We start from the raw sequence: 12,629 nt of genomic DNA, 5'->3' as shown, positions 1-12,629 counted from the left end.
GGCATTGAAGGGCCAATCTGTTCTTTTAAATACAGCTTTTAGCAAGTTTTGAAAGGAGAAGAGCAGAACTTGCTATGCCAATAATATCGAGTCTTCTGTGGCGAAGTGGTTTTTGCATAGAAAACAAAGCGGTCAGTTGAAGAGGAATAATATCAGTACTTTGTTTAAAACTGTGTGTAAAAAGCTGTCTCTTTATCATTAACAATAAGTTGTAAAACGTGAATGGGGAGTGACAGTTTTCAAGTTTGTGAGAAGATCGCGCCCTGGTGGAATAAAGGCACGAACAGCTTACAGCACCTAGAATTACCAGGAAGTATTTAGAGTAAAACGGTGTGTAAAAGCTACCTTTATGAATGAGAGAAAAAAAAAAAAAAAAAAAAAAAAAAAAAAAATATATATATATATATATATATATATATATATATATATATATATATATATAAAATAGTAAAATGGAAGGGGAGTGATAGATTTAAATTAATCGTGAAGTGGAGCGCCCCCTGTATAAAGTAAAAGTGAGAAAAGCTTACAGCACCTGGTATTCCCAGGTGGTCTCCCATCCAAGTACTAACCAGACCCTACGCTGATTAGCTTCCGAGATCAGACGAGATCGGGCGTGTTCAGGGTGGTATGGCCATAAGCGAGAGACGCTACCAAAAACAGCCCTTTTGCATTACACGCCTCTATACATGCCAGTTGGTCCCATTGGATCCTACTCCTGGTTTTTTTTTTTTTTTTTATGTGACTCACACTGCAGCCCCACCATCCAATCGGCAACGCCGGACCCACACCAAACATTCACCAAACTACTCAGCCGGCAGCCTACCACAATTATTCCATTCTTTCCGCATCCGCACACTTCCTTCTCTTTAACTCCTTTTCACTACCGCACAGGTTAATCGCCGCACGTCCCCCGCCAGCAAACATTACTCCTTTGCCTACTGCATGCAGGCTTCTCTTAACGACCCTCTGTTATCAACTCCGCTAACAGCCACAAAATCTCCGCCGCACGAAGCCCACTGGTAGCTGCTGAATCACATGATTCCCCAAAACGTTGCGCTGTCAGAACACTGGGAGCTACACACACGAACAATTCCATACTGCAGGCTGCAGCCAGAACAATTTTCTACATTCAAACATCGACGGCCTCTTCTCTCTAAAAATTCACCAGACCGCTTCTACCACCAGCAAAGAAGTTTCCATCCCTAATTCCTCTGTGATTCCCACTAACCTAAACATTAAGCTGGCATTGAAGGGTGTGAATTACCCCGGCCAATCTGTTCTTTTAAATACAGCTTTTAGCAAGTTTCGAAAGGAGAAGAGCAGAACTTGCTATGCCAATAATATCGAGGCTTCTGTGGCGAAGTGGTTTTTGCATAGAAAACAAAGCGGTCAGTTGAAGAGGAATAATATCAGTACTTTGTTTAAAACTGTGTGTAAAAAGCTGTCTCTTTATCATTAACAATAAGTTGTAAAACGTGAATGGGGAGTGACAGTTTTCAAGTTTGTGAGAAGATCGCGCCCTGGTGGAATAAAGGCACGAACAGCTTACAGCACCTAGAATTACCAGGAAGTATTTAGAGTAAAACGGTGTGTAAAAGCTGCCTTTATGAATGAGAGAAAAATATATATATATATATAAAATAGTAAAATGGAAGGGGAGTGATAGATTTAAATTAATCGTGAAGTGGAGCGCCCCCTGTATAAAGTAAAAGTGAGAAAAGCTTACAGCACCTGGTATTCCCAGGAGGTCTCCCATCCAAGTACTAACCAGACCCTACCCTGCTTGGCTTCCAAGATCAGACGAGATCGGGCGTGTTCAGGGTGGTATGGCCGTAAGCGAGAGATGCTACCAAAAACAGCCCTTTTGCGTTACACGCCTCTATACATGCCAGTTGGTCCCATTGGATCCTACTAATGTTCTTTTTTTTTTTTTTTATCTGACTCACACTACAGCCCCACCATCCAATCGGCAGCGCCGGACCCACACCAAACATTCACCAAACTACTCAGCCGGCAGCCTACCACAATTATTCCATTCTTTCCGCATCCGCACACTTCCTTCTTTTTAACTCCTTTTCACTACCGCACAGGTTAATCGCCGCACGTCCCCCGCCGGCAAACATTACTCCTTTGCCTACTGCATGCAGGCTTCTCTTAACGACCCTCTGTTATCAACTCGGCTAACAGCCACAAAATCTCCGCCGCACGAAGCCCACTGGTAGCTGCTGAATCACATGCTTCCCCAAAACGTCGCGCTGTTAGAACACTGGGAGCTACACACACCAACAAGTCCATACTGCAGGCTGCAGCCAGAACAATTTTCTACATTCAAACATCGACGGCCTCTTCTCTCTAAAAATTCACCAGACCGCTTCTACCACCAGCAAAGAAGTTTCCATCCCTAATTCCTCTGTGATTCCCACTAACCTAAACATTAAGCTGGCATTGAAGGGTGTGAATTACCCCGGCCAATCTGTTCTTTTAAATACAGCTTTTAGCAAGTTTTGAAAGGTGAAGAGCAGAACTTGCTATGCCAATAATATCGAGTCTTCTGTGGCGAAGTGGTTTTTGCATAGAAAACAAAGCGGTCAGTTGAAGAGGAATAATATCAGTACTTTGTTTAAAACTGTGTGTAAAAAGCTGTCTCTTTATCATTAACAATAAGTTGTAAAACGTGAATGGGGAGTGACAGTCTTCAAGTTTGTGAGAAGATCGCGCCCTGGTGGAATAAAGGCACGAAGAGCTTACAGCACCTAGAATTACCAGGCAGTATTTAGAGTAAAACGGTGTGTAAAAGCTGCCTTTATGAAAGAGAGAAAATAAAAATATATATATAAAATAGTAAAATGGAAGGGGAGTAATAGATTTAAATTAATCGTGAAGTGGAGCGCCCCCTGTATAAAGTAAAAGTGAGAAAAGCTTACAGCACCTGGTATTCCCAGGTGGTCTCCCATCCAAGTACTAACCAGACCCTATGCTGCTTAGCTTCCGAGATCAGACGAGATCGGGCGTGTTCAGGGTGGTATGGCCGTAAGCGAGAGATACTACCAAAAACAGCCCTTTTGCATTACACGCCTCTATACATGCCAGTTGGTCCCATTGGATCCTACTCCTGGTTTTTTTTTTTTTTTTTTATGTGACTCACACTGCAGCCCCACCATCCAATCGGCAACGCCGGACCCACACCAAACATTCACCAAACTACTCAGCCGGCAGCCTACCACAATTATTCCATTCTTTCCGCATCCGCACACTTCCTTCTCTTTAACTCCTTTTCACTACCGCACAGGTTAATCGCCGCACGTCCCCCGCCAGCAAACATTACTCCATTGCCTACTGCATGCAGGCTTCTCTTAACGACCCTCTGTTATCAACTCCGCTAACAGCCACAAAATCTCCGCCGCACGAAGCCCACTGGTAGCTGCTGAATCACATGCTTCCCCAAAACGTTGCGCTGTCAGAACACTGGGAGCTACACACACCAACAAGTCCATACTGCAGGCTGCAGCCAGAACAATTTTCTACATTCAAACATCGATGGCCTCTTCTCTCTAAAAATTCACCAGACCGCTTCTACCACCAGCAAAGAAGTTTCCATCCCTAATTCCTCTGTGATTCCCACTAACCTAAACATTAAGCTGGCATTGAAGGGTGTGAATTACCCCGGCCAATCTGTTCTTTTAAATACAGCTTTTAGCAAATTTTGAAAGGAGAAGAGCAGAACTTGCTATGCCAATAATATCGAGGCTTCTGTGGCGAAGTGGTTTTTGCATAGAAAACAAAGCGGTCAGTTGAAGAGGAATAATATCAGTACTTTGTTTAAAACTGTGTGTAAAAAGCTGTCTCTTAATCATTAACAATAAGTTGTAAAACGTGAATGGGGAGTGACAGTCTTCAAGTTTGTGAGAAGATCGCGCCCTGGTGGAATAAAGGCACGAACAGCTTACAGCACCTAGAATTACCAGGAAGTATTTAGAGTAAAACGGTTTCTAAAAGCTGCCTTTATGAATGAGAGAAAAATATATATATATATAAAATAGTAAAATGGAAGGGGAGTGCTAGATTTAAATTAATCGTGAAGTGGAGCGCCCCCTGTATAAAGTAAAAGTGAGAAAAGCTTACAGCACCTGGTATTCCCAGGTGGTCACCTATCCAAGTACTGACCAGACCCTACCCTGCTTAGCTTCCAAGATCAGATGAGATCGGGCGTGTTCAGGGTGGTACGGCCGTAAGCGAGAGATGCGACCAAAAACAGCCCTTTTGCATTACACGCGTCTATACATGCCAGTTAGTCCCATTGGATCCTACTCCTGGTTTTTTTTTTTTTTTTTATCTGACTCACACTGCAGCACCACCATCCAATCGGCAGCGCCGGACCCACACCAAACATTCACCAAACTACTCAGCCGGCAGCCTACCACAATTATTCCATTCTTTCCGCATCCGCACACTTCCTTCTCTTTAACTCCTTTTCACTACCGCACAGGTTAATCGCCGCACGTCCCCCGCCGGCAAACATTACTCCTTTGCCTACTGCATGCAGGCTTCTCTTAACGACCCTCTGTTATCAACTCCGCTAACAGCCACAAAATCTCCGCCGCACGAAGCCCACTGGTAGCTGCTGAATCACATGCTTCCCCAAAACGTTGCGCTGTCAGAACACTGGGAGCTACACACACCAACAAGTCCATACTGCAGGCTGCAGCCAGAACAATTTTCTACATTCAAACATCGACGGCCTCTTCTCTCTAAAAATTCACCAGACCGCTTCTACCACAAGCAAAGAAGTTTCCATCCCTAATTCCTCTGTGATTCCCACTAACCTAAACATTAAGCTGGCATTGAAGGGTGTGAATTACCCCGGCCAATCTGTTCTTTTAAATACAGCTTTTAGCAAGTTTCGAAAGGAGAAGAGCAGAACTTGCTATGCCAATAATATCGAGGCTTCTGTGGCGAAGTGGTTTTTGCATAGAAAACAAAGCGGTCAGTTGAAGAGGAATAATATCAGTACTTTGTTTAAAACTGTGTGTAAAAAGCTGTCTCTTTATCATTAACAATAAGTTGTAAAACGTGAATGGGGAGTGACAGTTTTCAAGTTTGTGAGAAGATCGCGCCCTGGTGGAATAAAGGCACGAACAGCTTACAGCACCTAGAATTACCAGGAAGTATTTAGAGTAAAACGGTGTGTAAAAGCTGCCTTTATGAATGAGAGAAAAATATATATATATATATATAAAATAGTAAAATGGAAGGGGAGTGATAGATTTAAATTAATCGTGAAGTGGAGCGCCCCCTGTATAAAGTAAAAGTGAGAAAAGCTTACAGCACCTGGTATTCCCAGGAGGACTCCCATCCAAGTACTAACCAGACCCTACCCTGCATGGCTTCCAAGATCAGACGAGATCGGGCGTGTTCAGGGTGGTATGGCCGTAAGCGAGAGATGCTACCAAAAACAGCCCTTTTGCGTTACACGCCTCTATACATGCCAGTTGGTCCCATTGGATCCTACTAATGTTCTTTTTTTTTTTTTTTATCTGACTCACACTACAGCCCCACCATCCAATCGGCAGCGCCGGACCCACACCAAACATTCACCAAACTACTCAGCCGGCAGCCTACCACAATTATTCCATTCTTTCCGCATCCGCACACTTCCTTCTTTTTAACTCCTTTTCACTACCGCACAGGTTAATCGCCGCACGTCCCCCGCCGGCAAACATTACTCCTTTGCCTACTGCATGCAGGCTTCTCTTAACGACCCTCTGTTATCAACTCGGCTAACAGCCACAAAATCTCCGCCGCACGAAGCCCACTGGTAGCTGCTGAATCACATGCTTCCCCAAAACGTCGCGCTGTTAGAACACTGGGAGCTACACACACCAACAAGTCCATACTGCAGGCTGCAGCCAGAACAATTTTCTACATTCAAACATCGACGGCCTCTTCTCTCTAAAAATTCACCAGACCGCTTCTACCACCAGCAAAGAAGTTTCCATCCCTAATTCCTCTGTGATTCCCACTAACCTAAACATTAAGCTGGCATTGAAGGGTGTGAATTACCCCGGCCAATCTGTTCTTTTAAATACAGCTTTTAGCAAGTTTTGAAAGGAGAAGAGCAGAACTTGCTATGCCAATAATATCGAGTCTTCTGTGGCGAAGTGGTTTTTGCATAGAAAACAAAGCGGTCAGTTGAAGAGGAATAATATCAGTACTTTGTTTAAAACTGTGTGTAAAAAGCTGTCTCTTTATCATTAACAATAAGTTGTAAAACGTGAATGGGGAGTGACAGTCTTCAAGTTTGTGAGAAGATCGCGCCCTGGTGGAATAAAGGCACGAAGAGCTTACAGCACCTAGAATTACCAGGCAGTATTTAGAGTAAAACGGTGTGTAAAAGCTGCCTTTATGAAAGAGAGAAAATAAAAATATATATATAAAATAGTAAAATGGAAGGGGAGTAATAGATTTAAATTAATCGTGAAGTGGAGCGCCCCCTGTATAAAGTAAAAGTGAGAAAAGCTTACAGCACCTGGTATTCCCAGGTGGTCTCCCATCCAAGTACTAACCAGACCCTATGCTGCTTAGCTTCCGAGATCAGACGAGATCGGGCGTGTTCAGGGTGGTATGGCCGTAAGCGAGAGATACTACCAAAAACAGCCCTTTTGCATTACACGCCTCTATACATGCCAGTTGGTCCCATTGGATCCTACTCCTGGTTTTTTTTTTTTTTTTTATGTGACTCACACTGCAGCCCCACCATCCAATCGGCAACGCCGGACCCACACCAAACATTCACCAAACTACTCAGCGGGCAGCCTACCACAATTATTCCATTCTTTCCGCATCCGCACACTTCCTTCTCTTTAACTCCTTTTCACTACCGCACAGGTTAATCGCCGCACGTCCCCCGCCGGCAAACATTACTCCTTTGCCTACTGCATGCAGGCTTCTCTTAACGACCCTCTGTTATCAACTCCGCTAACAGCCACAAAATCTCCGCCGCACGAAGCCCACTGGTAGCTGCTGAATCACATGCTTCCCCAAAACGTTGCGCTGTCAGAACACTGGGAGCTACACACACCAACAAGTCCATACTGCAGGCTGCAGCCAGAACAATTTTCTACATTCAAACATCGACGGCCTCTTCTCTCTAAAAATTCACCAGACCGCTTCTACCACCAGCAAAGAAGTTTCCATCCCTAATTCCTCTGTGATTCCCACTAACCTAAACATTAAGCTGGCATTGAAGGGTGTGAATTACCCCGGCCAATCTGTTCTTTTAAATACAGCTTTTAGCAAGTTTTGAAAGGAGAAGAGCAGAACTTGCTATGCCAATAATATCGAGTCTTCTGTGGCGAAGTGGTTTTTGCATAGAAAACAAAGCGGTCAGTTGAAGAGGAATAATATCAGTACTTTGTTTAAAACTGTGTGTAAAAAGCTGTCTCTTTATCATTAACAATAAGTTGTAAAACGTGAATGGGGAGTGACAGTCTTCAAGTTTGTGAGACGATCGTGCCCTGGTGGAATAAAGGCACGAACAGCTTACAGCACCTAGAATTACCAGGAAGTATTTTGAGTAAAACGGTGCGTAAAAGCTGCCTTTATGAATGAGAGAAAAAAAAATATATATATATAAAATAGTAAAATGGAAGGGGAGTGATAGATTTAAATTAATCGTGAAGTGGAGCGCCCCCTGTATAAAGTAAAAGTGAGAAAAGCTTACAGCACCTGGTATTCCCAGGTGGTCTCCCATCCAAGTACTAACCAGACCCTACCCTGCTTAGCTTCCGAGATCAGACAAGATCGGGCGTGTTCAGGGTGGTATGGCCATAAGCGAGAGACACTACCAAAAACAGCCCTTTTGCATTACACGCCTCTATACATGCCAGTTGGTCTCATTGGATCCTACTCCTGGTTTTTTTTTTTTTTTTTATCTGACTCTCAATGCAGCCCCACCATCCAATCGGCAACGCCGGAACCACACCAAACATTCACCAAACTACTCAGCCGGCAGCCTACCACAATTATTCCATTCTTTCCGCATCCGCACACTTCCTTCTCTTTAACTCCTTTTCACTACCGCACAGGTTAATGGCCGCACATCCCCCGCCAGCAAACATTACTCCTTTGCCTACTGCATGCAGGCTTCTCTTAAAGACCCTCTGTTATCAACTCCGCTAACAGCCACAAAATCTCCGCCGCACGAAGCCCACTGGTAGCTGCTGAATCACATGCTTCCCCAAAACGTTGCGCTGTCAGAACACTGGGAGCTACACACACCAAGTCCATACTGCAGGCTGCAGCCAGAACAATTTTCTACATTCAAACATCGACGGCCTCTTCTCTCTAAAAATTCACCAGACCGCTTCTACCACCAGCAAAGAAGTTTCCATCCCTAATTCCTCTGTGATTCCCACTAACCTAAACATTAAGCTGGCATTGAAGGGTGTGAATTACCCCGGCCAATCTGTTCTTTTAAATACAGCTTTTAGCAAGTTTTGAAAGGAGAAGAGCAGAACTTGCTATGCCAATAATATCGAGGCTTCTGTGGCGAAGTGGTTTTTGCATAGAAAACAAAGCGGTCAGTTGAAGAGGAATAATATCAGTACTTTGTTTAAAACTGTGTGTAAAAAGCTGTCTCTTTATCATTAACAATAAGTTGTAAAACGTGAATGGGGAGTGACAGTCTTCAAGTTTGTGAGAAGATCGCGCCCTGGTGGAATAAAGGCACGAACAGCTTACAGCACCTAGAATTACCAGGAAGTATTTAGAGTAAAACGGTTTCTAAAAGCTGCCTTTATGAATGAGAGAAAAATATATATATATATATAAAATAGTAAAATGGAAGGGGAGTGCTAGATTTAAATTAATCGTGAAGTGGAGCGCCCCCTGTATAAAGTAAAAGTGAGAAAAGCTTACAGCACCTGGTATTCCCAGGTGGTCACCTATCCAAGTACTGACCAGACCCAACCCTGCTTAGCTTCCAAGATCAGATGAGATCGGGCGTGTTCAGGGTGGTACGGCCGTAAGCGAGAGATGCGACCAAAAACAGCCCTTTTGCATTACACGCGTCTATACATGCCAGTTAGTCCCATTGGATCCTACTCCTGGTTTTTTTTTTTTTTTTTATCTGACTCACACTGCAGCACCACCATCCAATCGGCAGCGCCGGACCCACACCAAACATTCACAAAACTACTCAGCCGGCAGCCTACCACAATTATTCCATTCTTTCCGCATCCGCACACTTCCTTCTCTTTAACTCCTTTTCACTACCGCACAGGTTAATCGCCGCACGTCCCCCGCCGGCAAACATTACTCCTTTGCCTACTGCATGCAGGCTTCTCTTAACGACCCTCTGTTATCAACTCCGCTAACAGCCACAAAATCTCCGCCGCACGAAGCCCACTGGTAGCTGCTGAATCACATGCTTCCCCAAAACGTTGCGCTGTCAGAACACTGGGAGCTACACACACCAACAAGTCCATACTGCAGGCTGCAGCCAGAACAATTTTCTACATTCAAACATCGACGGCCTCTTCTCTCTAAAAATTCACCAGACCGCTTCTACCACCAGCAAAGAAGTTTCCATCCCTAATTCCTCTGTGATTCCCACTAACCTAAACATTAAGCTGGCATTGAAGGGTGTGAATTACCCCGGCCAATCTGTTCTTTTAAATACAGCTTTTAGCAAGTTTTGAAAGGAGAAGAGCAGAACTTGCTATGCCAATAATATCGAGTCTTCTGTGGCGAAGTGGTTTTTGCATAGAAAACAAAGCGGTCAGTTGAAGAGGAATAATATCAGTACTTTGTTTAAAACTGTGTGTAAAAAGCTGTCTCTTTATCATTAACAATAAGTTGTAAAACGTGAATGGGGAGTGACAGTCTTCAAGTTTGTGAGAAGATCGTGCCCTGGTGGAATAAAGGCACGAACAGCTTACAGCACCTAGAATTACCAGGAAGTATTTTGAGTAAAACGGTGCGTAAAAGCTGCCTTTATGAATGAGAGAAAAAAAAATATATATATATAAAATAGTAAAATGGAAGGGGAGTGATAGATTTAAATTAATCGTGAAGTGGAGCGCCCCCTGTATAAAGTAAAAGTGAGAAAAGCTTACAGCACCTGGTATTCCCAGGTGGTCTCCCATCCAAGTACTAACCAGACCCTACCCTGCTTAGCTTCCGAGATCAGACAAGATCGGGCGTGTTCAGGGTGGTATGGCCATAAGCGAGAGACACTACCAAAAACAGCCCTTTTGCATTACACGCCTCTATACATGCCAGTTGGTCCCATTGGATCCTACTCCTGGTTTTTTTTTTTTTTTTTATCTGACTCTCAATGCAGCCCCACCATCCAATCGGCAACGCCGGAACCACACCAAACATTCACCAAACTACTCAGCCGGCAGCCTACCACAATTATTCCATTCTTTCCGCATCCGCACACTTCCTTCTCTTTAACTCCTTTTCACTACCGCACAGGTTAATCGCCGCACATCCCCCGCCAGCAAACATTACTCCTTTGCCTACTGCATGCAGGCTTCTCTTAAAGACCCTCTGTTATCAACTCCGCTAACAGCCACAAAATCTCCGCCGCACGAAGCCCACTGGTAGCTGCTGAATCACATGCTTCCCCAAAACGTTGCGCTGTCAGAACACTGGGAGCTACACACACCAAGTCCATACTGCAGGCTGCAGCCAGAACAATTTTCTACATTCAAACATCGACGGCCTCTTCTCTCTAAAAATTCACCAGACCGCTTCTACCACCAGCAAAGAAGTTTCCATCCCTAATTCCTCTGTGATTCCCACTAACCTAAACATTAAGCTGGCATTGAAGGGTGTGAATTACCCCGGCCAATCTGTTCTTTTAAATACAGCTTTTAGCAAGTTTTGAAAGGAGAAGAGCAGAACTTGCTATGCCAATAATATCGAGTCTTCTGTGGCGAAGTGGTTTTTGCATAGAAAACAAAGCGGTCAGTTGAAGAGGAATAATATCAGTACTTTGTTTAAAACTGTGTGTAAAAAGCTGTCTCTTTATCATTAACAATAAGTTGTAAAACGTGAATGGGGAGTGACAGTCTTCAAGTTTGTGAGAAGATCGCGCCCTGGTGGAATAAAGGCACGAACAGCTTACAGCACCTAGAATTACCAGGAAGTATTTAGAGTAAAACGGTTTCTAAAAGCTGGCTTTATGAAAGAGAGAAAAAATATATATATATAAAATAGTAAAATGGAAGGGGAGTGCTAGATTTAAATTAATCGTGAAGTGGAGCGCCCCCTGTATAAAGTAAAAGTGAGAAAAGCTTACAGCACCTGGTATTCCCAGGTGGTCTCCCATCCAAGTACTAACCAGACCCTACGCTGCTTAGCTTCCGAGATCAGACGAGATCGGGCGTGTTCAGGGTGGTATGGCCGTAAGCGAGAGATGCTACCAAAAACAGCCCTTTTGCATTACACGCCTCTATACATGCCAGTTGGTCCCATTGGATCCTACTCCTGGTTTTTTTTTTTTTTTTTATGTGACTCACACTGCAGCCCCACCATCCAATCGGCAACGCCGGACCCACACCAAACATTCACCAAACTACTCAGCCGGCAGCCTACCACAATTATTCCATTCTTTCCGCATCCGCACACTTCCTTCTCTTTAACTCCTTTTCACTACCGCACAGGTTAATCGCCGCACGTCCCCCGCCAGCAAACATTACTCCTTTGCCTACTGCATGCAGGCTTCTCTTAACGACCCTCTGTTATCAACTCCGCTAACAGCCACAAAATCTCCGCCGCACGAAGCCCACTGGTAGCTGCTGAATCACATGCTTCCCCAAAACGTTGCGCTGTCAGAACACTGGGAGCTACACACACCAACAAGTCCATACTGCAGGCTGCAGCCAGAACAATTTTCTACATTCAAACATCGATGGCCTCTTCTCTCTAAAAATTCACCAGACCGCTTCTACCACCAGCAAAGAAGTTTCCATCCCTAATTCCTCTGTGATTCCCACTAACCTAAACATTAAGCTGGCATTGAAGGGTGTGAATTACCCCGGCCAATCTGTTCTTTTAAATACAGCTTTTAGCAAGTTTTGAAAGGAGAAGAGCAGAACTTGCTATGCCAATAATATCGAGGCTTCTGTGGCAAGGTGGTTTTTGCATAGAAAACAAAGCGGTCAGTTGAAGAGGAATAATATCAGTACTTTGTTTAAAACTGTGTGTAAAAAGCTGTCTCTTTATCATTAACAATAAGTTGTAAAACGTGAATGGGGAGTGACAGTCTTCAAGTTTGTGAGAAGATCGCGCCCTGGTGGAATAAAGGCACGAACAGCTTACAGCACCTAGAATTACCAGGAAGTATTTAGAGTAAAACGGTTTCTAAAAGCTGCCTTTATGAATGAGAGAAAAATATATATATATATAAAATAGTAAAATGGAAGGGGAGTGCTAGATTTAAATTAATCGTGAAGTGGAGCGCCCCCTGTATAAAGTAAAAGTGAGAAAAGCTTACAGCACCTGGTATTCCCAGGTGGTCACCTATCCAAGTACTGACCAGACCCAACCCTGCTTAGCTTCCAAGATCAGATGAGATCGGGCGTGTTCAGGGTGGTACGGCCGTAAGCGAGAGATGT

General features: G+C 44.1%; 11 non-coding genes across 11 annotated transcripts; all 11 read right to left on the bottom strand.

Moving 5' to 3' along the window:
• Positions 1-523: 523 nt before the first annotated feature.
• Positions 524-642, bottom strand: LOC125736072 (5S ribosomal RNA). Its single transcript, XR_007395355.1, has one exon. It is a non-coding gene; the product is annotated as a 5S ribosomal RNA (ribosomal RNA).
• Positions 643-1,722: 1,080 nt separating this feature from the next.
• LOC125734275 (5S ribosomal RNA) lies at positions 1,723-1,841 on the bottom strand. Its single transcript, XR_007393593.1, has one exon. It is a non-coding gene; the product is annotated as a 5S ribosomal RNA (ribosomal RNA).
• Positions 1,842-2,920: 1,079 nt separating this feature from the next.
• On the bottom strand, positions 2,921-3,039 carry LOC125735787 (5S ribosomal RNA). The gene has a single exon (XR_007395076.1). It is a non-coding gene; the product is annotated as a 5S ribosomal RNA (ribosomal RNA).
• A 1,079-nt stretch (positions 3,040-4,118) lies between these two features.
• Positions 4,119-4,237, bottom strand: LOC125736347 (5S ribosomal RNA). Its single transcript, XR_007395627.1, has one exon. It is a non-coding gene; the product is annotated as a 5S ribosomal RNA (ribosomal RNA).
• Positions 4,238-5,319: 1,082 nt separating this feature from the next.
• On the bottom strand, positions 5,320-5,438 carry LOC125737243 (5S ribosomal RNA). The gene has a single exon (XR_007396510.1). It is a non-coding gene; the product is annotated as a 5S ribosomal RNA (ribosomal RNA).
• Positions 5,439-6,517: 1,079 nt separating this feature from the next.
• Positions 6,518-6,636, bottom strand: LOC125735786 (5S ribosomal RNA). The gene has a single exon (XR_007395075.1). It is a non-coding gene; the product is annotated as a 5S ribosomal RNA (ribosomal RNA).
• Positions 6,637-7,716: 1,080 nt separating this feature from the next.
• On the bottom strand, positions 7,717-7,835 carry LOC125734332 (5S ribosomal RNA). The gene has a single exon (XR_007393648.1). It is a non-coding gene; the product is annotated as a 5S ribosomal RNA (ribosomal RNA).
• Positions 7,836-8,912: 1,077 nt separating this feature from the next.
• LOC125736243 (5S ribosomal RNA) lies at positions 8,913-9,031 on the bottom strand. Its single transcript, XR_007395527.1, has one exon. It is a non-coding gene; the product is annotated as a 5S ribosomal RNA (ribosomal RNA).
• Positions 9,032-10,111: 1,080 nt separating this feature from the next.
• LOC125734331 (5S ribosomal RNA) lies at positions 10,112-10,230 on the bottom strand. The gene has a single exon (XR_007393647.1). It is a non-coding gene; the product is annotated as a 5S ribosomal RNA (ribosomal RNA).
• Positions 10,231-11,304: 1,074 nt separating this feature from the next.
• Positions 11,305-11,423, bottom strand: LOC125734030 (5S ribosomal RNA). Its single transcript, XR_007393359.1, has one exon. It is a non-coding gene; the product is annotated as a 5S ribosomal RNA (ribosomal RNA).
• Positions 11,424-12,501: 1,078 nt separating this feature from the next.
• Positions 12,502-12,620, bottom strand: LOC125736242 (5S ribosomal RNA). The gene has a single exon (XR_007395526.1). It is a non-coding gene; the product is annotated as a 5S ribosomal RNA (ribosomal RNA).
• Between the last annotated feature and the right edge of the window lie 9 nt (positions 12,621-12,629).

Source organism: Brienomyrus brachyistius, chromosome 2 (assembly GCF_023856365.1).
Source record: "Brienomyrus brachyistius isolate T26 chromosome 2, BBRACH_0.4, whole genome shotgun sequence".
Taxonomy (NCBI): domain Eukaryota; kingdom Metazoa; phylum Chordata; class Actinopteri; order Osteoglossiformes; family Mormyridae; genus Brienomyrus; species Brienomyrus brachyistius.
Note: the sequence above shows the minus strand (reverse complement) of the source record. Positions and strands in the feature narration are given on the sequence as shown.